General features: G+C 38.0%; 1 protein-coding gene across 3 annotated transcripts in view; it reads left to right on the top strand.

The window, feature by feature from the left end:
- Positions 1–10,102: 10,102 nt before the first annotated feature.
- Positions 10,103–27,006, top strand: part of ATP10D (ATPase phospholipid transporting 10D (putative)) — a 102,221-nt gene continuing 85,317 nt past the window's right edge. For 2 of the 3 annotated variants that reach the window (XM_088789884.1, XM_074324640.2), the window contains exon 1: positions 10,219–10,357. The gene's annotated coding sequence lies outside the window, so the exon portion shown is untranslated. Of the gene's footprint in view, positions 10,368–27,006 lie in introns of all 3 variants that reach the window. The other variant, XM_088789883.1, reaches the window with a different exon arrangement.

Raw genomic sequence — 27,006 nt, 5'->3', positions numbered from 1 at the left:
TAACCATCACCACAATGTACATTAAAATACAAAAAAAAAAAGCTGCAGCATATGTATGTATATATTGTTAAAAGATCTGGAAGGTTACACAACATATACATGCAGCTTCTGGAAAAGGGAGTAGTGTTGAAAGAGACTTTAGTGTTATCTATAATATTTCATTAAAGAATCAAGAGATTGGAGGCACATAATCCAAATTGATAACTGTAATTAATTCTGAGTTGTAGGATAGTCTAAATTTGCTTTATGTTCTTTGTTCTTTTCTAGGTCTTTTAAATTTCCAAAAACAAAACTAAAATAAAAGCAAAGGTCACATGGTAGGCCCAAGCTAGGGGTTCAGAAGAAGGGCAACTCACTATCAGGGTGATCAGAGTCTTTCTGGGAAAGGAATAAGCAGAATTTGGAAGATGGGTTGAATATCCATAGGCAGAAAGCAATTTAGTTGCAAGGAATCACATAAACCAAAAGGGCAGATAATAAAACCCAATGTCAGAATATAGCCAAAAATGAGCAATTTTTTAAATCAAAATTGGATGCCAAGAAAAAAGAAATTTCTACATATACTATTACGAGGAATTTTCAGATCCAGAGCAAAGCAGGTACATTTTTCTAAGACAGCCTCTGTTGGCACGTTTGCTAAATTATAGAGCAGAGCAAGATGAAACAAGAACTTGGTCAGTAATTACAGTGTTCAAAGCCAAAATAACATCAGAAGGCATCTAAACTCACTTCCTCTTACAGAAGAGGAAACTGAAGCTCTCAGGCGTTAAGGCCACCAGTGGTCCAATCCAGACTTTGACTATAGCATCAAAGTCATCAGAATACAGTTCAATAAGGCTCAGCATGTCTTGACTTCCTTCTATAGCCAAGTAGAGTTAGCCGCTTCACATGCTGAAATGGGAGGAGAATAATGAGTGGAAATTGTAAAGTATGTTCTAGACAGTAAGTTTTTAAAATTCACAGATGAAACAGATACTTTTATAAATTCATTTTTGTAAAATCCATATTTATTATATTTTTAAGAATTCTTATAGAAGCCGTATACCAATGACAGCAAATGGATTTTTTTTTTTAATTGGAGAATATGGGGGAACAGCGTGTTTCTCGAGGGCCCATCCACTCCAAGTCATTATCCTTCAATCTAGTTGTGGAGGGCACACCTCAGCACCAAGTCCAGTTGCCAGTTTTCAATCTTAGTTGCAGGGGGCAGAGCCCACCATCCCATGTGGGAATTGAACTGGCAACCTTGTTGTTGAGAGCTTGCACTTTAACCAACTGAGCCATCTGGCCGCCCCAGATTGATTTTATGCAAAGAGTAATAACCCATTGAGGGACCAGGTGAAGGACCACTCAGAACCTAGCAGTCCTCTGTAGCAGACAGCACATCATTAGTGCCCTCTTTCAAGAAAAGAAATATCACAAAATTCAACATTGTAAAAGGATTCATTACCAGGCTTCTTTGATAATGAACTTCTCTAGGGCATTTGAAATAAAATTTAATTTATGGAACACCAACAAACATAAATGTTAAGAAACATTTTGGTAAACAGAGAAATAAATATTTGTCTTGCTCTACACTCACTGTGGGTTCAGTCAGTGTGTCTCCTAGATGACAGATGGTTCAAATTAGTCTGAACATTAAACATTATGCCCTGTGTAGACTTAAGCAGTAACAGTTTTCAGAGGCATAGTCAATGCCAGCATGCACCTACAGAAGTGGTTTTAGGCACAGCACGGAGTGAACCACTTGGGGGGCTAGCCAGTGGCTCTTTTCTGCCTCTCAATTCTGCCTGTCAGATCGACAAAGGCAATTGTTAGGATATTTTCTAGAGTCTTCCCTCCAGGTCTCAACTAACACTTCAGCAAATGCCCAGAACCCAGTTAGGAGCTTATTGATGGGAGAAGATAGTGTGGGTCAGGACCAAGCATGTGAGAACGGGAAAAACCTGCCCCTCCTTGCCTTTTGTTTGTTTACATATTTGGTTCCCTTGCATTCCCAAAGGGCTTTGTTTAGTTTCTCTCTCTCTCTCTCTCTTTCTCTCTCTCTCTTTTAAGTCTATTTTATTATTTGCTCACAAGAGCTTTCACAACTGTCTTGGCCAACCTTGGGAGATTGTATTCCAAATTATAATCTCAAATCTCAGCCTTTAAGACAAGGGAAGATACTGACTTTGTTTTAATTTTTAATGTCTATTAACAGTTTGAAAGCAACCCATATACCCACCTGTGATGGTTAATTTTATGTGTCAGTTTGCTAGGCCACAGTACGCAGGTAGTTGATCAAACATTATTCTAGATGTCTCTGTAAAGGTAATTGTTTAGGTGACATTAACTTGAAATCAGCTGACTATGAGTAAAGCAGATTAACCTCCATAATGTGGGTGGGCTCCTCCAATCCCTTGAGAGCCTTGATAGAAAAGGACTGAACCCCAAAGAGGGAGAGTTCAGTCAGCGGACTGCCTTTGGATGCAAACTACAACATCAGCCCTTCCCTGGGTCTCCAGCCTGCTGGTCCACCCTGCAGATTTTCCATTTGCCAGTCCCCACAATCCGGTGAGCCAATTCCCTAAAAATCTCTCAATCCCTCTCTCTTTTTCTCTCTCTCTATTTATCTACATGGTATTGGTTCTGTTTCTCTGGAGAATCCTAATGCACCACCATCAAGCTTAGGAAATAATAGGACATCCTTGTCACCTTTGAGGTCCACTGTGTGCCCCTCCCTGATCATATTGACTTTCTATTGTGATTTTTTTTCCTGGTTAATGGAGATACTCCATCAGCAAATTCCGTCAAGGAAGAGATTTGGCACTTTATCCAGTAGATGACAGGAATGTCACTACATTCAGCATGGAGACGTGCACTAGGCATAATGCAGCGCCTAAATAAATGGAGCAGTGTCACTTCCTATCACCATTCACGTCATCTATTATCTGTCAGACCAAAAATAGAGCAGCTGGGGTTCTGCTCTTCCACCTGCTCAGGTCGGGCTCTTCTGAAAAGCTCAGGTTCGTCAGCCTGACCCCAATACTGCAGAACAATAACAGTCCAGCAAATTGTTGGGTGGAGCTCATTTCCTTCTCATTTGCTTTATAACAGGGAACATTTGACCTTGCAAAGACTCTGACATATTAAATAATTTATATCCATCCAATGAGGGCAGGTTTTTTTTTGTTTGCTTTCTTTACTCCTGTATTCTCTGTACCTGGAACGGGGCCTGCCACATATTAGGTGCTCCATTAATTCTGTGAAATGACTAAGTGACTGAATAAGCTGAGATATAGGGAGTTCTGGGTGCAGAGGAGTTGAAACCAAAGACTTGATTCACTTTGCTCCAACTTTTTCCGGTGTTTGTGGATTGACTTGTAACCCAAGTGTCTCACATTCTTCCTGCCATTTAAAGCCACTTTATCCTTTAAAAGTTAAATAAAACAGTTAGCATTCCCTCTTGTTTGCAAGATTCCTAGAGAAAGTATGGCTGGTCATCTCTTGCCCTGAATTTGTGCTCTCCTGGAATTTGCAATCCCAGCTGGACACATGGCCTCCAAGTTTGCCATCTTTTCTCTGGACACCTTCCCCCCAGGCAATAAATATTCCTGTCCAATTCCCCAAATTATTAATAGAGGCCAGTGGGCATAAAAGACTTTTAATAATGGTTGGAGAATAATACAACATGGAGATTTTCATTACTTTTCATGTATTGAGAAGTTATCATAGAAAATGATAACATTTGTACAACCCAGTGAGGTAAACTAATTGATCTATATGGGGCTTGACATAAAATTTCACTGCATTTTCTATATATAACAGAATTATAATAAATTTTAAAATTCAAAGTATTGAGAAAGATATTAAAAACTGTGACTTTACATAAAATTTCCTTATGAAGCATTTAAATATTTTTATTAAGTATCTTTTGTGTTGCTTTTTAATTTAAACCAAGTTTGTTTGTTTTTTACATTTTTTGTTGGGGAATATTGGGGAACAGCGTGTTTCTCCAGGGCCCATCAGCTCCAAGTCGTTGTCCTTCAGTGTACTTGTGGAGGGCACAGCTCTGCTCCAAGTCCAGTTGCCATTCTCAATCTTTAGTTGCAGGGGCTGCAGCCCACCATCCCATGTGGGAATTGAATCGACAACCTCGTTGTTGAGAGCTCGCGCTCTAACCAACTGAGCCATCCAGCTGCCCCTCTTTTGCTTGTTTTGATGAACATTTTTTCTCATATAATTTTTTATTGAGATATAATTTATGTACCATAAAGTTCATCCCTTTAAAGTCAACACCCTGTTAAGTGGTTTTAGTAGAGTTGTACAACCTTTATCACTATTTTTTTTTCAGAACATTTTCATCACCCCAAATAGAAATCTTGTACCCATTGTCCACTATCTCCCCAGTGCCTGACAACCACTATTCTACTTTCTGTCTCTATGGATTAACCTCTTCTGGAATGATACAATACATGGACTGTTGTGTCTACTCTCTTTCCATGAGCATTTTTATATGAAATTTTATGTTTGAAATGGCTACATAAAATTTGGGGTAAATACAATAATTTCTTTAAATTCTTAATAGTTACTATTAATGAGAAACTATTTTTACAACCTTACCAGGATTTGTAAGAGTTGAAATGATATTTAAAGATTCTAACCACCCTTTCTTTAATTAGATGAACCATATAAAATTGCCATTTTTGGATGTCAAAACTGGTTGAATACTGGCAATGGCATATGGGTCAAACTCATATTTCACTGAGTAATATAATATTGAGATTCTTTGTCATAGTGTAAATGGATTTCGGCTCTAATTCCAATTTTCATGTCAAGCTCTAACTTGCAGAACATGCAAGCTAAATGCCACAGTCCGGATACCGTGCTAAGATCCGGCTGCCTGCCACTTGCAAAAGTTAAAAATCAAAATACATGGTTGGTGGGAAGACAAGCAGGTTTATTCAGAATGCCGGCATCCTGGGAGGTGGCCTTCTGACAGGAGTCCACTGTCCTCCCAGAATGCCGGAATTCTGAATAAACCCACTTTTCTTTCTATCAACCTCGCCTCGAGAGTTTTGGTTTTTGCTGGGTGAGCAGCCGGAACTTTTGCACGGTAGCAGCCCCCCACAGCTGGAAATGGAGAGAGGTATCTAAGATATGTGAAAGGAGAGAACTAGGACCTAACCTGGAACCGTGCTCGCTTAGCCTCATCACTAGCTCCACCAGACATTCTCAGGCCAGTCGCTGTGTTCTTTGGGAATCTGGAGCACAGACCCCCTCGTCAGCTCAACGGGCTCCTTGTCGGTGATGAGCTCCAGACCCCCTCCTCCCCCCATGCAGCGGCCCCAGGGGCTGAGAAATTGTTTTCTTGCAGAACACCCAAAGCCTGCTGTTTGGGGAGCACTGATTTGTAAGAAATACAACACCAGAGAAAAAGAAATAGCTTAAAAGTGGGTATTAGACATCCCTTTCTTAAAGTCTCTTGGCCATACTGAAACCAGAGGGCAACCGAGTCCGGAGCTCGTGCTGCCTGGGCAGCTCAGCCACTAGACCCACACAGAAGTTGGGCCATAGAAGAAGCGTTTATTATCAGAGCACCGGTGGTCTGAGAAGACAGCAGCTTAACACCTCCAAAAACTGCCTTAACATCCTCAGACCAGCTTAGGGTATTTAAGGAAAAATCAGGGCATTCTTCCCAGAGACTGCATGACGTCATGAAGGTTTGTTCTTCATGATGACTTCCTCTGTCATCGTAAGTCTTTGATGGTGTCAGCGATCCAGGAATGGTGAGGGGAGCAACCTGGGAAGAATGCTGAGCGATAGTTTGTAATTAGCAAGCATACAGGCATTAATTATGTGCTACAGGTTAATCCTCTAAGATAAGGAGCCGGGATTGGGGGAGGGCATCCTGGAGGCATTCTGAGCTCAAGCCACAGGGCTCCTATTACAGGGGTCTCAAGTTGGCCCCTGCTTTAATACCTGCTCTGGGAATTTATCATTGGCCTTCTTCCACACCTGGCCCAAGGTTGTATGCCATTCCTTAAGAGGCTGGGTCCCATCTCTTGAGGTAGAGCTATCACCTGTCTTCTCACCTTTTCAAAGCCCCTAGACTCCTGCCTTCTTTGGCCGGTAGGTGAAATACACAATATCCAGAGAAATGTGTATGTCTTTGTCTCTACATCTAAATTTAGACAAAAGTTCTGGGACCTACCTTTGTTTAAGAAAAGGACTGCTAAATTATCTTTCCTAAACTAAAGGACCATCATTGATCTCTGTGAGGAATTCTGCTACTCTCCTAATAACAGTATTTTCCATCATATTGCAAACCAGATCAAGAAGGGTTGATGGACATATCTAGGGCTCTGAGGTCAGCTTGGATCTCTGCCATTATAGAGCTTCCCGCTCTGATATTCTATGTGATCACTGCATTTCAAGGGTTTTTGTAAGATTAAAAGCAAACTTGTTCTCATATGAAAGTGAATCAGTTGATATGAAAGTAATTCCTCTTTAAGAAATGCACACACGTAAGATTAAGGCCAAGTTTACAACTGGTAATAATGACGTTGATATATTATTGTTGTTTCTAAAAATATATATATAACTTCTAATCTCAACAAGACAGTTATAGTCAGAGCATCATTTTACATCCCCCCAACAAAAATCATTTAAAACTTACCTTCCTATTCATTGAAAGTTATGCTGAACAGTCCCTAATAGAATGTGGGTCCTCAAGTCTGTCACCTACTAGCTGTTCCATCTTGGGTAAACTGCTTTATCTCTGCATGCCAAATTTCTCATCTGTAAATGAACACTGAACTCAGGGTGCTACTAAGAGGATTAAATGCGGTAATAGATGTAAACTGTTGTGGCTGCTCATTCGCAGGTCCTGAAGGAATTCACATGTCAGGTAGAAATACAGAACGAAGACGTATTAAAGTAAGAAAAACATTGGCTGCCGGAAACTACTGCATCGAGTCTTTGTTTGGTCTCAAGTTTTATATTTTCTAACCAGAATGTACATTGTTTTGGCCTATAGTGGAATTTTCTGTGGAGTTCGGCTTTGTCTGTTGGGGTGGGGAAGTGCAGTTAAGCTGGTTATCCCAACCTTTGCATGTTATGTAAATTTAAGTTGGAGGTAGGATTGGATCCCCTACAGATGCAAAATCTCTCCCAAGTCACAGGGCCAACACTGGGCTGAAGTAAACAGAAACATTGAAACTGGTCTGCATAGTAAATGTATAGGAAGCAGAACAAAGAAAAGAAAGCTTTCAAGAAATCCCAACCTGGGCAGCCGGTTAGCTCAGTTGGTCAGTGCACGATACTTGTAATACCAGGGTTGCCGTTTCGATTCCGGCATGGGCCAGTGTGAACTGCACCCTCCACAACTAGATTGAAACAAGTACTTGACTTGAAGCTGATGGGTCCTGAAAAAAGACACTTAAAATAATAAAAAAAAAATTTTTTAAAGTCCCAAGCTAAATTACACTTGTTAATATGAGTTATACCAGAGATTCAAATCTCAAAATAGAAGATTTAGTGCCACCATTACAATCCCCCCCCCACCCCGTCTCATCATAAACTACTTAGAAGAGTGCCTGACATGTGTCAATGAAAAACATCCAGCCTAAGAGAAAGCTTGTAAGACTTTATTTGAGCCAAACTGATGACAATTGCCAGGAAGCAAAATCTCAACGGATTGAGAAAATGCTCCACGAAATGGTGGTTTGCAGCTTATTTTATACATAAAATTAAAAGACAAGGTTACACGAAATCCATTGGTGATAAATTAAGGGGGTGGAAGAAAGCAAAGCAGGAAAATCTCTGGGATTGGTGTCATGCGGAGTCTCTGCTCCCGCTCCCCATACAAGAACGCAGGATATGGTGAGGCCAAAAAGGAACACCCACGGAGCCATAGGTAGGGGAGTCATACCACTATATTCTCTCTGGCGGCATTATACTCTCACTGGAGGCTGGATCCACACTGTCCGCAAACCACCATCCACGCTTGCCAGCCCAGCCGCCATCCTCTTGCTAGCCCCCATTCTTCTCTCTCCTCCCTCTCCTCTCTAGCGTAGCCACAGCAGTTATATTAGTGGCCAATGGCTCACTGGTTACAGCTGACGGCCAACTAGCCACAGCTGATGGCCATGCAATCACAGTTGGCCATTTACTACCTGAGCCGGCACCTGTCCACGTGAGGCCGAGAGCCTGGAAACTACTCTCTGGGGCTCCGCCCCCACAATTGGATAAAACTAAATTGGAGAGACAGGTACTTCTTTCACATTACCATAGGTGGGTACAGGATAATTAATAGTTCACATAGAGATGTTAATCAAGGGACAAGAATAATAATGAGGGATTCTGTACTTTTCTGCTCTGGTCCGGAAAAAGGGATTACTGACATTCCAAGGAAGTCATTTTAGGTGCAAAAAGACAATAGACAGGCCCACTGAAAGGTACAGATTAAGTATGAAGGAAGCTAAAGATGTAACTTCCTGCCATGGCCCATTTAATTATGAAATTTTTTATGCTCAGGCCATCTTATGTGGTTATTTTTAGTCTTCTGAGCTTGTCAGGTTTAACCTGTGGCCCCTTTTCCATCCTCACATGCGAATATTTTATTAGTGCTCAGTAAATATTAAATACAATGTAGATGTTCCTCTAAGGCAATAATTTAAATCTTAGCCAGCGATTCTCGCTTGCTACAGATTAGAATCACTTATGGAGCTTAAAAAAAAATTGCCAGAGGCCCACCCCCAGAAATTCCAATTGAATTAATTGCTCAGGGCAGGGCCTTGGCATCAAGCTCCCCTGTTGACTCTGATGTGTAGCTAGTTAAAACTACTGGTTTAAGCCATCCCTACAGACTACAAATGCCAGTCCCCTGCCTGACTTTTCCTGGTATGTATCTTCCCAGGAAGACCCTCCACTAGGATGACAGCTTCAGTACTGATGGGGAAACTGTGGGAGGCCCACTTAAATGGTAAATCTCCCCGAGAAGATGGGCTTGACAGAAAACTTGTTTTATCTTTAATCAAGTTTGGGACAGTCACATGACTGCCAAAAGTATTACCTGGGACAGGAATTTCAGAGGCCATATGAAATGACAGTCGGCTCTCCTAGGCTGAGTTTATTCCCTGAGTTGACTAAACTCTAGAGTTTTGCCCTTGCCTGCAAAGGTTTCCTGAATTGGCTCTCACAGGAAACCACACCCAGAACCTGTCTCTCCCTGCCTGGGAGAGGCACCTTCTCACTGGGTGAAGGAACTTGTTTGGCCTCTCCAGCCTGGTCTGGAAGAGTTTGCAAGTCAACCCCATGTGTCTGTCTTGCTGAGCTCTTCATTCATAGCAAAACATTTGTATGATCATTTAATTTTCTTCACTCTAGCTACACACTTGAGAAACTGGAAGCTAGAGGTACAAAACAGGAGTGTTGTGGAAGTTTTTGCTCCTCGTTTTATTTTTTATTTTTTTCAGTGGTATGAAATTTGGCAGCCAGTGATTATTAAGTTTGGGCCTGAATAATTGCCACCATTGGTTCTGCCTTCACCAAATGCCTTTCCCTTCCTCAAAGCACTTAGTTTCTCATAAGTTTTGAGAGACCCTACAAGATGTTGGGATGTATTTAGGAGTGAAAAAACACATATTTTTAAAAAGCCGTGAATTTTAAGCTAACAAAGCCTGGTAGGTGGATGGACAAAGCCACTTGTACTGAGTGAGGGAGGGAACAAAAGGAGTGAGAAAAAAGACCAAATCAGAATTGTGATCTTTTTCTAAGTTATAAAGCAGTAACCTTAAATGTTTAGATTTGATCCCTTTACACTCCAAAAAATAATTGCCAAGTGTTTCAAGTCTTGGTAAATAGGTGAACTGTTCAACAGAATTTCAGCAAAACAAGAATGAATCAAACTGTCAAGTGCAAGCAATCTGTACTGGAATGGGGAAGTCAGAGGTGGAACTTGAAAGGCTCTGGACCACTGGGACTTCTGCGCTGGGCAGACAGACAGCTGTGGCCAACAGCTGGAGCCCAGCCGCCTGCAGCGCCGAGGCTCCTTCCCCCCGACGTCACCGGAGGCGGGGCGGCGGGCGGAACCTCGGCTGCTGCAGAGCCGGGAGAGCGAAAGGAAGGAGGAGAGAAAGGGAAGACGAGGTCGCGGGCTCTAACCCGGCTCGACTTCGGCGCAGGCAGCTGAGCTTGGGAGCCGTCTGAGAAGTGTTTTTTTTTTCTTTTTTTTTTTTTTTTTTTCTTTTCTTTTTTCCCCAAGGCAAATGGCTGGCGTAGAGGCATAACCCGTCTTCACTCTTGTGCTCGGTTCTTCTCTTGCACCTTGGGACTCGGGATCGTCATGCTGTGATGTGTGCCGAGGGAGAAATTGGTAAGGATAAGTGAGCGAACCCTTTTAACTGTTTCCCTGCCTTCTGTTTCGCTATCAACCCTGTTTTCCTCTTTCTCTGATTCTTCCCTCTTTCCCTCTTTCTCTCCCCCTCCCCCAATAATTGTGCTCAGGTTTGATAACGTGCTTCAAAACTAGACTTTACGGCTGTTGTTGAACTTATAAAGAGAGAGAGAAAGAAACACATCATTTTTAGTCACTTGATTCAAAAGAGGAATAATTTGATCTATTCTGAATGCTAGGTTTTGTGAAAAGGTAAATTCTGTACACACACACACACACACCCTTGTTTTTGTCTTCTCATTTCGAAATCCAGCAGTTTAAAGCAATTTTGGCTCTATCTCAGAGGTAATGAAGAGGATGGGGGCTGAAAGACCATGGGTTGATTCCTTCAGAAGGAAAAGTTGTGTTGGAGCTCCCTCAGAAATAGTTTTTCAGGAAGCACTGCAAAGAAGCCGGCGTTCTTCCCAGCAAGCACTAACTTTGCAGAACTTAATTGTCGTTTGGGGCATCCTTCATCTTACATTATAAAACATATAGTCACTCTTTGTACAGCAGAGAAACATCTAGCTGGTTACCCACACCACCCCCACCCCCGTCTGGAGGGCTGAGCTCCCTGTGCCTTTAAGCAAGGATGTATTTAAACCAGTCTTAATCATATGGGTATGTTAACTCGGGGATTTAGAATGTGATCTAAATAAGAGCAGAGTCTCTTCTTGCTTCTTTTCACCTAGTTCTTTGCGTGGAGAAAAACAGTCAGCCACTGATTCGAATCAGCCTTGAAAGATGGACCCTCAAGGACTGACTTCTTACCCGTCAATATTACGTACTGTATCTGAAAAGTAATTCCAGAGGAGATAATTATTTTTAAACCTGGCTGGGTCACATTTCTGTGAAGAGTACCATCATAAAAAAATCTTTGTTGGCTTGTTAAGCGCAAATATGTAACACATAATCATTGTCACCCAGTAAACTCATTTACTGCCCCAGCGTGAGCCCCCACAACAATCTCCCCCAAAAGGCAACGTCTGCTCCTTATGAATTCTTGTCTATTCTCATTACAAATACATATTACATGCCTACACGGAGATAATTTTTTTAATCAAAATGAAGTGGTATTGTGAAAGAATTTCAATCTAAAATGGAACTATAAAATGGAAAATCTCAGTATGTGCCCTCAGGAAAACAAAACTTAAGCACTGAGAGTCTGATTTCCCATTAATGCCTGATTTACAAAAAACTGACTATGTTGAATTTTCTCACATACTAGGGAGTTAATCAGGGGTTGCTTCATATCAACCTTGGCAGTTTTGCTGAAAACCATAAGCTTGTAATCCTGTTTCCAGAGACATGAACAAGAAATGGCCCAGGGCAGATTGGACTCACAAAAATGGGCTAAATTGAGCTTTGTTTGTGTGACTGGACTGGTTTTGTCTGCTTGAGGAATTTTCAAAGCTGGTCTCTATTTGTTTTGATTTTAAGACTAACTGAACTCTCCCCTCTCATAAATACAGCCTACCCCAAACCTTAAGCAGATTTTTCTTGGAGCTTGCTGCAGTTTGTGTGTCCCAAATTGCAATTCCTCTGCTACCCCTGATTAAACTCATCTCTTTTTTTTATGACAATAGACTTCTTTTTTTTTTTTTTAAAGAGTGCGCAGCTCACAGTGGCCCATGTGGGGATCGAACTGTCAACATTGGTGTTATCAGCACCATGCTCTAACAAATTGAGCCTACCAGCCACCCCTGAGCTTGCTTCTTCTTTTTTTTTTTTTTTCCCCCGAAGATTTTATTGGGGAAGGGGAACAGGACTTTATTGGGAAACAGGACTTTTTCCAAGTCAAGTTGTTGTCCTTTCTATCATAGTTGTGGAGGGCGCAGCTCAGGTCTAGGTCCAGTTGCCTTTGTTAGTTGCAGGGGGCACAGCCCACATTCCCTTGTGGGAGTCGAACTGGCAACCTTGTGGTTGAGAGGAGCAATTAGCTTGCTTCTTTGTTTTGGTTGATGCTATACAGGTTTTCCCCACCATCCAAAAGTAGAGCATTCTTAATGAAACCTTTCCTAAGCCCAAATGGCTAAAGCGACAAGCACTTACCACTAATTTATATGGGAAAAATTTTGAGCTTTCCTAGAGCCCCCAAAATAACAAATCATATCAAATACTCTTAATTATATCCAGTTTTACACTAAGTGTAACACCATTACGAGCATTCAGGCTTTTCTGATACCTTAGGACACATCTTGCTAATAGGTGCACAAAATAAAGTGAGATACAGCACAGATGCTCCCAGACGCAGTTCGAAGCTGATGCTGAGATGCTGAGTATGGTTCCCTGGGAAGGAGCTTGGCAGGGCCACTCTGTTTGGGGTGCCTCTGCCTCTATAAGGGCTTACTGAAAAACAAGCTTAATGCTCTTTTTGCCTTTCGCCTTTTTTCATAAAAGTGAAAATTCTCTTTAATTTCTTTCTGTTAGCAAAAACAGGTAATAAAGTAGATCTTTGGCAAGTTTTGAAAAGCGGAGGATCCCTGTATATGTTGGAAAACAACTCAACAACATTCAAAAGTTGTAGGGAGTTAAAAAATATATATAATGTAACTGTTACTTTAACATTTGTTAAATTGTATGAAAAAGATGGACCATCTAAGCAGTCTAAAACAGGATGTCAGGAATGTTTGTCCTTTGCACAGCAAAAACTGAATACTTTTCAGTACAATTACTTAGCAACTAAATAGAAATTGAATAGCATGTCATTTATTTTGATGTCAGTCAAATAAAGGAAATGCTCATAATCTGATTATAATTTATAATAGAACAGAAATAACTCATTGTTAGACAAATACTACTTAGAATCAATTTTAAAATTAAAAGGTAAAAATAAAATGCCCACAAATTCGAGGCTTCATTCCATGTTTTATTGTCTGATCTAGTTGGATGTAGTCAGTCTTTTTAATGAAGGAAAATCAAAGAAAATGCTACAGGCAAGATCACTTAGGGATTCTCAAAACCCAGTGCATCAGTGAAGATAAATTTACAGCTTATCAGTGCTTGAGAAAAGGAGACTCAATTTATTAAATCTTGGAACAATTATGTGTGTGTTGGATGCTGTTATTATTCCTGGTCAAAAGTTATAGCGGCCTAGCGGCTTTCCTTATCACTTAGAAGAGGTTTGTTGTGAGTATATTCTTTTGAAAACCTTATTCCCTTCCTGTTATTTTTGATGGTTTTATTTCATGTCAGAAATCATTTTAGCCATAGAAACATAGAAACAATACTTTCATGAAACTAGTATCAGTATTAGAGTAAGAAGTAATAGTGGTACTAATTTGAGTTGTGGCCTTAATGGAATCTCTTTTATGCTGTTCAATGAAGAGTATATTCATACAATTATCTGAGGTGGGGCTATGTCCTAAAATTTGTAAATGTTTGTAGCCTTTTACTCAGTAATCCTGGGTGTAGAAATATATCCTAAGGAAGTCATCTGAATTCCATATAAAGATTTATAAATATGTTCATTACAATGTTATCTGTGATATGGGAAAAAGGAAAGTTAAGCCCATAATAGCAAACTTAAAATAAATTAATGTACTATATATCTATATTGATAAAATTCAGTTTCCAAAATATTTTGGAAAGATCCTTGCAGTATATTGAGTGAAAAAAGCAAGATTTAATACTGTATTATTTTGAACGTGTAGAACATAATTTTGAAATATAAATATATATAAAATATCATTTACTCAGTAAATATATAAGCTCTTACTATGTATCACGTGTTGTTCTAAATTAACAAATGTTGAACATTAAACACGACTGTTGCACTTCCTATTTGCATTCAAGTTCCTGTTTGGACCAATAGACCTAACCACAGAAAAATCACATGCAAAGAAAAATGGATGTCTAGGTTGTAGTTATAACTTTATATTTTTAATATTTTTTTGACGTTCCCAAATCTTCTACAGCAACTATTAATTTTATGATTGCAAAAATACCATTGAAAAATATCAACAAGAAATACCATAACCAAAATTTAAACAATAGACTTTATATTTAATATGCCAATATACCCCTTTCAAAAGGTATTATAAAAAGCAGTGAGAGATTGCTAAACACTCCTATAGAAAATGACCCCTGATGAAAAATAGACATAAATGGGCAATTCACAAAGGAAAAACAGTCTTGACTTTTCTAAGGTTGGGGGCACAGGGATGTTCACCTCCTAATGGAAAAGACTCAGCAATGCAATAAATTACCATATTTTCACACATCACATTAACAAACATGGAAAGCAAATCAAAATGTGTGAGGTTGTTAGGAAGACTATTTAATGATATGGAAAAATGTTAATGATGTGAGGAATGGAAGAAAGTAAGTTACAAAACGATGTCCTCCTTTTGAAGAAAAATCTAATGATTATGTGCAGAAACTACTTTATTGGTGGAGAATAAACCAAATGTTAATAGTACTTATGTTTGGGTGGTGAGAGTATATATGATTTCCATTATTCTCATGGTATTCATCTGTAGTTTCTAAAATTTCTGCAGTAAATATATTTAAGTTATCAGGAAAAAATTTCACTATCCTAATGAACCAATTTGTCCTAGACTGAAGAGCAGTCTCGTGTGTAATTCCAGGTCAGGTGTCATTGTTTCTGAATTATATTTGCTGGTGAGAACATTTGATTTATAAAGGAAATCACCAGATAAAGCTAAATCTAGTCGCAGTCACTCTTCTGCCCCCACCTGTTTTCTGAAATAATCAGTGTTGGCCTATTTGGAGCTTCATTCCTTTTTATTTCCTGTAGATCATATCTGCTAGGGTCTCATGCTGATAGGCCTTAATTAAATCTTCCTTAATTTATTTTTCTAAAATCTGCTTATTCCATTTAAGGCCTTTCCCAATGAGGAAGGTGGGTACAACTACATTTCTGTTAGCAAAACGAACTTACAAAATTTTAACCCTTTATGTAGGATAAGTAATTAAACATTATAATATCTTGGTTATGAGAAGGAAGGTGAAAATCAGTTTTAAATTATTAAATGGTGTGAAATATTTTTCTTTAACTTAGAGTACTCATAATTACGTAGCACTCTTTTTTAAAATTTCATTCCCCTTACAGACCATAACCTTCAATATATTGTTATTATATATTGAAGGTTATGGTTAAAAATCTTAGTTATAATATCCTTTGTTCTTCACTAAACTTGTTCTTAGAGAGGTATTCCCATGTTTTATCACCAAGATTCTCTCTATTTACCAGTGATATCCTTAACCAACAAATCAATATTTCTACTTTGCCATATTAGAAAAAAACCTGAATCTAAGCATTTGTTATGCTTTTAGAATTCTAAACCAAGGAATGATAGAAAAGTGAAATGCTTTCAGTAGGGCAAGTCATTTTTAACTCTGAGTCCTAAACTGGCTTTCCTCTCCCAAACACTCACACATTACTTGAGCCAGGCCAGTGTAAAAGAAGGGGGTTATAGCGGTCTCCAATGCCCAATTTGTCACATATTATTTTGCCTACTCCACTGTGGTCCTGGTCAGGATGGAAGGGGTGACGACAAGAATGTGTGGGTAAGATACGTACTATTAAGGAGGCAGTATTGGTAACGGGCAGTGGCCAGGACTGGTGCCAGCGCAGGAGGTGTGGAGCCAAGTGGAGACTAGGGTACGTGGCTCCCAACAGGTGGTTGCAAGTGTTGCCTTTGCAGCAGTTGGTGTTGCTGTTGTCGCAGAGGTACATCGGAGATGCCTTTGGAAATCTCTAATGATCCCACCCCTTGTTAGGTTACTGGTAAACTATTCTGAAGTACATCACTCAGTTTTCCCAGTCTAGCTCCCTGCCTTTTCTCCCCCATTCCAATGTGTCTTTCATACTTCTTACAAAGAAATCCTTTAAATAGCCACATCATATCCTGCGTACTCAAATATCCGGATGATTTCCCACTTCCTTCAAACTGAGTGTAAATTCTGCATCTTAGTAAGTAAGGACTTATATAGTCCTAACATCAGTTTCCATCTTAATTTCCCATCACTCCTTTATTTGTACTTGAAACTCCAGCCATATTGAACTACTCAGTGATGCATAAATGCGCGTAGGGATTTCCAGCCTCCTTGCCTATATTCATAATATTTCCTTTTCTAAAATCTACAAATCTCTCCTGTCAGATTCTAGACATTTCTCAAGGCCCATTTAAAATGTTCTCTCTTCTGGTAAGCCTACCTTCTCCTCCCTTTTCATCTTCCAACCTCATGTCATGCCTCCTCATTGGACTTTCTATTCCCCTAAATTTATATACTGCATGATTACCCTCATGATATCTTTTTGTTGAACTGAATATTTTGACCTGTCCTGGGTACTTTTATTCATTTTCAAAGTACCTAGCACTGAGCCTAAGACAAACTAAAATAAATGAACACTAGAAGGCAGGTTCCAAGAAGGCAGAGATTTTTGTCTGTTTTGTTCCCTGATTTCTCTCTCTTATCTCTAACAACGCCTGGCATATAAGAGCTCAACAAACATTAGTTGAGAGAGTGAAGTTATTGAGCACTTTCAGCATGTATGTACAGTGCATTATTTAATAAACCTCTTTATAGAACTGGATGAGGTAAGTAGTGGTATTTCCGATTGCAGATGTGAAAACTGAGGCTCAGAGGCTAAGAGCTTGTGGTAAATGGCTGACTGAACCCGAGCGTCAGTGTCACTTGAACTTCTTAGAGCTTGTGTTCTGGTTGCAGATGCATTTGTTGCTATTTTAAAATCAGCAGATTATATTATCTCTTCTTGTTCAAAATGAATGTCATTTGGAGGGTGGGTAACATGAATAACTATTGGAATTGACGGTTTATCATGAATCTATAATTCCAGTGAACACCATCGATGTCTTTTTAATACAATTTACAGCTTTCACCTGTCCCTTATTGGTGTTTATACACTATACTTAGTAATACTTAACTTTCAGGCTTTGGGACAATTTTAAATATGAGTGTTGAGACAATTTCAGTAATTGTAATTGACATATATAATCTATGCTTCCATTGTATTGTCATATGATGAAGTCATTTTTAGCTATTGTAAAATAATACTTTTCTGTGGAATATGAATAACATTTTAAGTCACACAAATGCTTCCAGAAGTGAATCTTTAAGTAGTTTTTAGAAATTGATAAACCTCTCATCTATTATACTGAAATACCTTTTTCGTAGTTCAACTGAAGTAGTGCCTATCTGCCTTCATCATATATCCAGTAATGCCACATATTTTAAAGAATAGATGTGTGCTTTATAATTGTAGTTTTTGATGTGTTTATTTGATTCATACTTATAGCTCAGGTTAGTACTTTTCACAGGCACTTTAGAAAACATCTCATGTAGTCAAATGATTTAACCTTTAGCTTTATAAATATATATAATATCATTCAGCAGCTAAATTGTTTCTATTTTAGATACAAATAACTCCACTTCCCTGTTTATTATTATTTTTTTTACTATTCTTCATTCTTTTAAGCATGTTACACACACACACACACACACACACACACACACACACACACATAAAATCTCTTTTTAAAAAGTTTCTGTGGTTACTCATCCAGAAAATAATTCCCCTATTTCTGGTGTATAAAAAAGTTTCACTAATTATTTAAACAATATAATATATTGTTTATATCCACTGGTAGAGAAATGATTAGTTGCATAAAAATACTATTCAATGATAATGAATTAATGGAGAAAATAGATTTAGAAATTGAAAATAAGTCTTTCCAGAGCACATTTGAGGTGCCTAGATCAATTGTTTTCAAAGTCTGGTCCACAGACCAGGCGTATCACTTGAACTTGTTAGAAATGCAAATTCTCAGGCCCCACAGCACCTATTGAATCAGAAACTGAGGGTGTGTGTGTGTGTGTGTGTGTGTGTGTGTGTGTTTATGTATGTTTATGTGTGTAGGGGGTGGAAGCTTGTGTTTTCACAAGCTCTCCAGGTAATTCTGATCTGTGTTAGTTTGAGAAAACAAGCAGGGCATAGTCACCTGGTTTTGGCGGGCAGGTGCCTGGTCTGTTTTAAAAGGCCTCCAGGAAAGACAATTCCATTGACTTTGCTGTATGTCATCTCAAATACCTCTGTGTTATCACTGAGCTGGTGTCAAAAGCCCTTCATTTGAGACATAAAACTTAGAAAACAGTCCAAAAAGATAATATTTAATACTTAAAGATCTGTGTTGGCTGGTTTTATGTTATTATTTACTTCCAGGCAACAAATTCCCTTTCAAAACACAATTAAACTAAACATTTTTAAAGTGTTTTATAAGGGAAAAAGAGGGGGACATTTTCCCCCATCATTTGCTCTTGGGTATATTCTTGGAGGTTGATTAAAGGAAGCAAATATGAATCTTTATGACTCTCAGTAGAGAGTTTGTGCCTAGGGAATCGAGTTTTCTTATTAGAGGTCCTGAGCCTCTTTGTAGAGGTAGGGAATGAAATAGCCTAGACTCCCACTGTGATTGTTAAATTTGTAATTAATTAATTCTATATAAAGTTGGAGTCCAAGCATAAAAGTATTTTCATAGTGAGTCTGTATACAACCTAGACTATAGTCTTATAATATACTTTGGATTTCATCAACTCAGATTAAGTCATTTATTGCTGGTAATTTTATTTGCTACATCTCTTTATGCTATCAGACCCTCGTGATATTAAACATGGTCATTTCAGGATACTGTAGATTGGTCATGTTATGAAGATATTAGGAATCAGCACAAAGAATCTTGAAACAGCTTCTTAAGAAGGAGTTGAGAGACTTCTGACCTCCAAGTGGTTTTCTTCCCACCACTGACTTTAATTTTCTCATATAAAGAGCCATGAAGGTGAAATTCAAAAAGTATAACAGACTTGTTTTTGAGATTATGTTGATATTCAGAAATGTATATGCCGTATATAAGACATTTTATTGCAACGAGTATCTGAACTTCCTTTTGCAGCATGTCGTTCGATTTCACACCTACTTTTCATAAAGAGGACAATCACCCAAAACTATCTGGGCATTTAAGTAAGCTATCTCTTACAATTTAACCAGCCATATCAATGAGATATTTTTAGTAATCGTCTTTTGTGCAAAAGAGATCAGAATGCTATAATTGGCTTTGCAACATTTTTAATGGCATTCAAGACTTTTGGGCAGGGACACACACATTCGCCTTTATGATGAAGCTTATAAATTGTATTTTTCTTGTGTTCTTTTATATAATATCGAGTATATTGTTAGTACATACACACGCTTGTGGATTTGGATATGGATGTTCTTTTTCAGTGTTGAGGCAGCAGACTTGTCTTGCATTTTATAATTGTTCTTAAAACAAACTGAAAACAAAGGATTGTATCTGTTCCCCGCATCTTAAATGTAGAAGCAGTGCATTAACTTCTCTGTATGCTTTTCTCTTCCATAAGCATAGGTTTCATGATTAAATAAAGTTCAGACATTAGAGTTTTGGAATAGTTTTTAATTGAAACAAAGATCTGTTTTCTAATTATAAAGTAAATGTATATATGTTCATAGTAAAAAATATGGACAGTTACAAAAGATACTTAAAAATATAAATTATCTTTTAAAATACTATCTAAAATAGCCAATGTTAATGTTTTTAAAATGGCTTATTCCAAATTTACATAAATACAGATAGTTTATATATATATATGTATATATACCGAGGGTGCCAAAAAATGTATACACATGACTTGTATTCATCTTTTGTTATCTATATGTTGAGTATTACAATTTTAATACAGTTTTTTCCTTTCTTAAAATGTGTACATTTTTTTGTCACCCTCTATATATACTCGTATATTCTAGTTGAGATCATACTTATATATAGGTCAAAATCATCGTTTAAAACTTGAAGCATTTTCTTGCTCATAAAATTCATTTAAAATCATTTTTAATAGCTATATTATTTCCATTTAGATATAACACAGTTTAACAATGTCTCCTTTTCTGGACATCTGGGTTAGTGCTTTTTCCAATGCTGAATTGGTCATCTTTCTACTCAGAGCCAAAGAGAATGACATTTTCAAGCCATATTACCTTTGGTTCCAGAATAGTAAAAGCAAACTAGACTTCCCCAGCACTATATGAAAGCCTGTCTTCATTGAGCCTTATGAATAAAGAAACTCTGCTACATTTCAAGCAAAACAAAACAAAACAAAAACAAAAAAACTAATTCTGCTTTAATTACTTTTCTTTGGTTACTATTGAAGTTGAAAATGTTTTTTTCTATTTATTTGCAGTTTGTCAGCTCTGTGGGTTTGTTCATGTTCTTTTCCCAAGTATGCTCTTCTTGTAAATATTTAAGCCAGAAATGAATACTTTCTAATGTTGCTTTTATAAAGTATCAATGTAAAAAGTAGGCCATTATGAGTAGGGCTTGTTACGATGAAACTGAAACAGGAGGACAGATCCTACAAATTAGCTGTGAAATTTTTATCTGAATAAATCTTAGTTATTTTATAGTTCTAAGCATGCTATCATAAAATTTTAGCAGGCATAAAATCTTGTATTCAAATTGACTTAAGTAATTTATGATACATTCATAAATAATGATGTAGTTTAGGAATTAATAAAAAGCTACCTATATACCGGTATGTATGAGTAATAAAGTAGGAGTGAAGAGAACAGCTGGATTATTTTATGGGAGGTGCCACTAACTTGATGTGTGCTGTTTGGCATATCTCTAAACCTCATTTTTTAGTGTGTATATAGAAAATGAAGGATTTAATTGGATATATAAGATTTTTTTCTAGTTTAAAAATTTTGAATTTTCTATTTAAGTTGCTAAGTCTTATCTTTAAAATGCGTTTCTTACCTGGCAGAAATGTTGGCATCAAATGATTAATAAGTACTCTCATAATAGTAAGAATAGCTGCCATTTAGGCAAATTTCCCTCCAGTTGAGGACCACTGATTTAATATAACCTAAGTCATCAACAGTCTGAAGACAAATATCATCATTTTCTCTGGCAAAGGTAGTTGGCTTTGGGCTATCTTGGATTTCAAAGGTCAAGATGGAATTGACCAAGTAGAATCCCAGCCAAAGGACCCCACTCTATCTTTCCACAATACTTGTTGCACACTTGTTGATTGTTTGGCCTTTATCCTCTTGAGATTTTTTTGTTTGAAGAGTACTCATTCCGAGGATGTATTGTATACCACCACGAACCTGACTGTTCATTGAATCATTTAAAAATATTCATGTGCCAGGCATTGTCTAGTTACTGGTGAAAACAGTGAACAAGATGGTTTTGTAGGAGAAGGAGATATTAAATAATTATAGTTCATTCCCCTTCATTTTTCTAATCTTTTAAAGCACATCTTTGGATTCACAATCAATGTGTTTATCATGTTTCTCACACACACACACACACACACACACACACACACACACACTGCTTTTCACACAGAGCTAGAGTTTGCCCTCCTTTGTATGAGTGAGTAAACATAGCACACCAGGAAATTTGTGTTCTGCAAGTTTAAAAAGATGTTTTGGCTTCAGTTTTCAAAATGAGCACTTACCTGGGGGCTAGTTTCATTTCAGGATTTACTTGTTTATCTGTTGGTTAGTGTTTTGATGTCTTAGTGTTCGCTGCTCTGAAATCTGGCCATAAACATGTCAGAGTCTGCCTCATGAGGATTAACCTCTGAAGAATTTCAAGTAGTGAGGGAATCTCATGAAGTTCTTGCCTGTTCCTCTACTGGACTGTGGGTGCTTTGAAGGCAAGAACCGTGATGTTTACATAGGACCCTTCATTGTTTTGGTTGTAGTGCCTGGAAAATTGCCTGGTTGACACATGATAGCCTTTTGGTACCTATTTTATTAAACAGATACAAGGAAAATAGATCTCTGAACAGTGAGAATTGGTTTCACTAAGTAATTCTTGTTAAGTTTCTATATTCTCCTTGAAAACCATTGAGGTCGTTAATTCAATTTATTTATGTTTATTATTCTAAGATAGTTGGAAGTATGGGTTAAGACGTGATAAAAGCAGATATTTGGGCATCCAAGAGAGAAACAAACCTACAAAATTAGACACAAGCATTTAAAACAAGGTGGTCTTCAGCTACTGAACAAAACCCTATGGATATGCTCTGAAGACCCTTAAGGCATCACTGTACAGAACACTTTGTAATAATAGGTGCTTAAGCATCGGTGCTGAATTCTCAGAGAAGAAAATGTGTTGGAAATTCTGTGTAAAATATAGGAAAATTGAGAACACATAATGATTTCCGTCCTAGATGAAATTGTTTTGGTGCTTAAAGAGATGAACTTCAAACTTTCTGAAAAAAAATAGGTTTCTCAGAAGAACTTCCTCCCCAGAGGTTTAGAGCAATGAAATTCAAGGACCTCGTCTATTTTTAAAAGTAGACTCTACTTGTTTTGTTTCCCTTGTTTTGTTTCCCTTTGTGTTCCTGTTGCAGTCTTGTTAGTGGCCATTTTAGGGTTACATGCTGTAGCTCTTAATAAGAACTTTAATAACTTTAGCATGTGTAATAAAAGCTGTAATGAGATAACATGAAATAACAGCTTATATCACTTCTAGATCCAGTGTACATGAGACTTGGACAGGTATTCTGGTCTTTACTGCATGTAAGAGAAGTGTTATTTTATTCATTCTTTCATATGTTCATTCCCCAAATATATACTGAAAGTCTACTCTGGGCCTGATACTGTTTTAGGCCTAGGCTGTATCAGTAAATAAAAGAGATTGAAATTCCTCTTGTGGTGGAGTGGGGAGACAAGAGCAAAAATATAAAAATATTATATGTAGTTAGAAAGTGACTTAAGAGTTCTGTGAAAAATGAAAACAGGGACAGAGACTAGGGAGTGCTGAGATGACGGAGGGGAGGAGTAATAGATTGGAGAAGTCTTTGGGAGGCAGGTACCTGTGACACTTATTATAATTAAGGTGAGAGCCTTTCAAGTTTTAAACTGTGGAAATGTCAGGATCTAACTTAGGTTTTAACAGGACTAGGTATAGTATTGGACTAGGGTGATCCTGGTGGAGGGGATGCTAAGATGCGAGATTCTCTATATATTTTAAAGGTAGGACCAACAGAACTTGCTGGCTGTGTATGGGTTTTGAGGGAAGACGGGACCCCAGGATGACTCAAAGGCTTTTGGGCTGAGGATCTAGAAGAATGAAGCTGCCATGAACTGACAGGGCTATCTGGGGGTGGGGAGGAAGCAAGTTTTGGGGGGAGAATCAGGATCTCAGATTTGCATGTGTTACCTTTTGGCACTGGGCTGCCGAATTGGCAGTCAGATATATGAGTCTGGAGTTTGGGGAAGAGGTGTGAGCTAGAGGGCAGTTACTTGGTTGGAACCTGTAGAAGTTCTCTTTTCATGGTTTTGGTTTTCTCGGTGAAATAGAAACAAGGTCATCAGCAGGAAGAAATTTGGGAGGGAGATAGGAAAAGTTGGAGGAGAAGGTATGAAACAGTTGTCTATTAAAATGGGAAAGTAAAGAGACTAGAAATGTTTGATTGCAGTTGGCATGTATGGCCAGCTTGTGATTCATGGTCAGTAATTTAAAGTGACGCTAGTCATACACGTTCTCTGTTTCTCACTAGGCACTTTCAACCTGTAGGTATCGGAGCAGCATATATAGGGATTTACATATATAACTGATTTGAATGTAACTAGGGTAAGGGCTTTGCCAAGAGAGAAGTGAGAGAGGAGTTAAGCGGTAGAGAGAAGATACAAAGCATTGATAACAGTGTTGAGTATAAAATTTAAAATGAGCAGGGAAGTGAGGCCATGCAAGAAGGAGGGACAGTGAAAAATTCTTATAGGTCAGTTGCTTATAAGTCCCTGTAGGGTCAGATGATATTGAAGTCATGATATTGGTTAAAAGTGAATCATTTCTTTAAAAGGAAATTTTATTTTTATAGAATCATATTTCAAATTCAGGTACAGAGCTTTGCACTGAATGCATCTAATGGATGCTTTAAAATTAAATAAATAAAAATATTTGAGTGTGTTAATTTTAACAAATGAAGTATGCCTGTAGTATTTCCCCCGTAAATTACTTAAGTGCAGATGTTTCGCTAGTCCTATTTTTTTCTCTCAACCCTCACATTCCTTGGTAGGCTGCCAGGGCTGTGTACCTCCTGCCAACTTATTGCCCAAGTGTCTGTGCCCTATATCAGAGTCTTCTACTAGCTGCAGAGGCTCTCGCTGCATCAGGTATTTGTATCAGGCCTGGGTAATCATTTACCAATGTATGTCACTGAGTTTTTCAATCACTCTGAACCTCACTTTTTTTCATCCTTAAGTGGGGGTAATAATATGTATTTGTTGTAAGGTTTAAAATTAATGTATATTTATCCCCAGTACAGAACTTGGCATGTCTTTTTAAATGAATGATATTGTTATGATCTTAGGTTTATTGAATTAATAGTGTTTATTAGAGTTGAGTCACCAATTCTGAAAAACATGTTTTTCTGTCATTACAGTAGCATATTTTTGAAGTATCTAGGATTACCAATGCCAAAACATAGTATTAAAGATTGCTATCATTAGCATTTTAATATATGTTTATGTCTTTTCAGCTTTAAGAATAGACTAAGGCATATTGATTGGGGACTCACCATGAGTATGGCTGAGATTTTTTTTTTTTTTTTTTTTTAGTTTCCAGTAACATAGAGAGACATGCATACAACTGTAACATTTTTCCTGCCTTTTGCCTGCTTAAGTCAGTTTTGAGCCTAAGCATGAGCAAAAGGTAACTCATTTGGATGTGTGGTCACTTTAACAAAAAGCTGAGATATATTGAAGAAGATAGGTAATAAAGGGTTTGTGTGTGTGTGTGTGTGGGGGTGTGTGTGTGTGTGTGTTTGTGTTTGTTTTTGTTTCAGTCTTGATGTGGCCTCTTCTTTATATCCTTAGTTATATGGGTTCTGTTCAGCTAGTACGGATGTTTCTTGAGGTTGATTGTTCTATAATTTATTTGTAATTTTGGTGTGATCCTGGGATGCAGTAGACATAGCAATTACCTAATCCACCTTCTTGGACCTTCTCCAGTAATAAAGTTTTCAGTGTCTGAATGGATATCTATCTATCTATCTATCTATCTATCTATCTATCTATCTATCCACTTTATTCTCACATAAGAAAATTGAAGAATCTCTTTATATTTAATGTACGTTGGGAAACATGAAGAATGGGTAACTTTTCCAGTATAAAACGATGCATCTAGATACCACAGTCGTGTTTTATGCCTCTGTCTCCTTTCAAAACAAGCATGTTATACTTGAAAATTCTAATTTGACTCTTAATCAGTAGTGATATACTTGTAACATGTCCTTCATTGCTGAGGAGAGTACCTTCCCTCGGTCTGAGTTAGAAGCTGCTTTCTGTGATGTAGAACAGGGTCTTTGGTTTCTGTCTCCCCAGCATCAACAATAGTGTTTGGTTTTCAGGTCATGCTTGTTGAATGAATTGTGACTGAGTGAGCTTGGGTTAAGCACACTTTTTAAAAAGATACATAAGGGCTACGTGCTTGATGAGAGTTGACCTTTTCCCATTTAGGGTCCTAAAAATGACATAACTATCATAAAGTATCCTTTGTTAGTGGTAAAAGTGAAAGATATATAACTTAGTTTTTTATATACCTATATAGCACTTCCTCCGACGATAATAATCACCAATTATCACAAGTAGTAATTTTACTTCAGTATTTTTGGTATTGTGTTACCCTTGCCTGGCCTCTTTATACCTGAAATGCAGAGTATGTACTTCTAACTGGGGATTTAGTTCAAGAAGTTCAATTAAAGAAAATATTAATTAGCACACGGAGCTTTAAGATGTACTTTATTTGGCAAATCTGATTCCTCCCATGCAGTGGAGATCACTGAGGATATGTGACTTTATCATTCAAGATCTCACTATATAAATTCACCCTGGTCATCACCAAAGCCTATGTTAGTCACGTTTATAACTTTATATTTTATTTTCCAAAGATTATGTGGGGTTAAAAAACAAAATGCTTTCTCCTTTTATAGAGAGCAGGATAATAATTAGTAAGGGAGCCGTGCCAACACTTCGTTTTGGCACCTGATGCAGTGACGAAACCAGCAAAGATATCAAATGATCTCACTGCCACCATATTGCTTATTACCTGTCAGATAAGGAATCGGTCTCCTTGAGATAATAAGCCTCTTAGAGAGTGAGACAAGTAGGTCAGAGACAACTCAGATTGGAACGAGCCTAAGTTTTATCAGGGCTCACTGTTCTTCAGGGAGGGCTACCTGTGAGGTAGACGTCAAGGAGACTTTCATAGGTTGCTTCTACTGTGAAACATTTCTTATCTTATAGCTATAACATTTCTCTGTATTTGTATTGACCGTGATAGATAACTTTTCTTTCTTCCAAGGTTTGGGGCATACAAGAACTTTGCTGTTTTCTTAGTACTCTCTCATCTTGGTTGAGAAGAAGGTTATAAGTCTGTCAAGGCCAGGACCCATTGTTCTCCCTTGCTGAGTTTTTAGAAATGTTGATTGAAACTGACTGTAACTGGATTAAATCTGCAGAAAGAAACAATCCCAAAGGCCTCATCACGACTCCTGGAAATTTCTGTATGAAC

The sequence above is a fragment of the Rhinolophus sinicus genome, chromosome 1, assembly GCF_057876585.1.
Source record: "Rhinolophus sinicus isolate RSI-liver-muscle chromosome 1, RSI-T2T, whole genome shotgun sequence".
NCBI lineage: Eukaryota > Metazoa > Chordata > Mammalia > Chiroptera > Rhinolophidae > Rhinolophus > Rhinolophus sinicus.
The sequence above is the reverse complement of the archived record's forward strand: the minus strand, read 5'-3'. Positions and strand labels throughout refer to the sequence as shown.